Below are 527 nucleotides of genomic sequence, written 5' to 3' on the forward strand. Positions count from 1 at the left end.
TCCGCTCTTGTTGCGAACACTCATCTATTTTAATCAAAAACCAATTGTTTAAAGAGTATTTTTTCTACCAGCGATTGAACGAGATTATACAAATTCGATATTAATTCACCATCACTTACCTATTTACTTATAAAATTTATTTATAAATATATTTGATTCAAGGAAACAGTTATTTTCCGGATATTATGCTGAGGTGAGCTCGGAAAGAAAAGTCATCATGTCTCCGCCGGGACTCGAACCCAGGCCCTCTTGCATACCGGGCAAGCATGCTACCATCTACACCACTGGAGACACATGAATCTGCCTTCCTAATTTCACGCACTGTGTCGTGAGGCGCTGATATATAATGACCTTGATATCTCTGGCTGAGAAAAAAGCCATCTATATCTCTCTAAATATTTGATTCAGTTAGTATTATAAAGTGATATTTTATTAATTTAAATTATAGAGTGTCCCGCAATCGACGGACGATTTTTGGGATAGTAAAAAAACGGTGACAGATATGAAAGTCAGTCTTGTGGAATATA

General features: G+C 36.2%; 1 non-coding gene across 1 annotated transcript; it reads right to left on the reverse strand.

Annotated features, from left to right (window-relative positions):
* Positions 1–218: 218 nt before the first annotated feature.
* Positions 219–292, reverse strand: TRNAT-GGU (transfer RNA threonine (anticodon GGU)). Its single transcript has one exon. It is a non-coding gene; the product is annotated as a tRNA-Thr (tRNA).
* Positions 293–527: the final 235 nt, after the last annotated feature.

Source organism: Pholcus phalangioides, unplaced genomic scaffold (assembly GCF_987345545.1).
Source record: "Pholcus phalangioides strain wild (caught in Gottingen) unplaced genomic scaffold, Ppha-v1.0 ptg000004l_1, whole genome shotgun sequence".
Classification (NCBI taxonomy): domain Eukaryota; kingdom Metazoa; phylum Arthropoda; class Arachnida; order Araneae; family Pholcidae; genus Pholcus; species Pholcus phalangioides.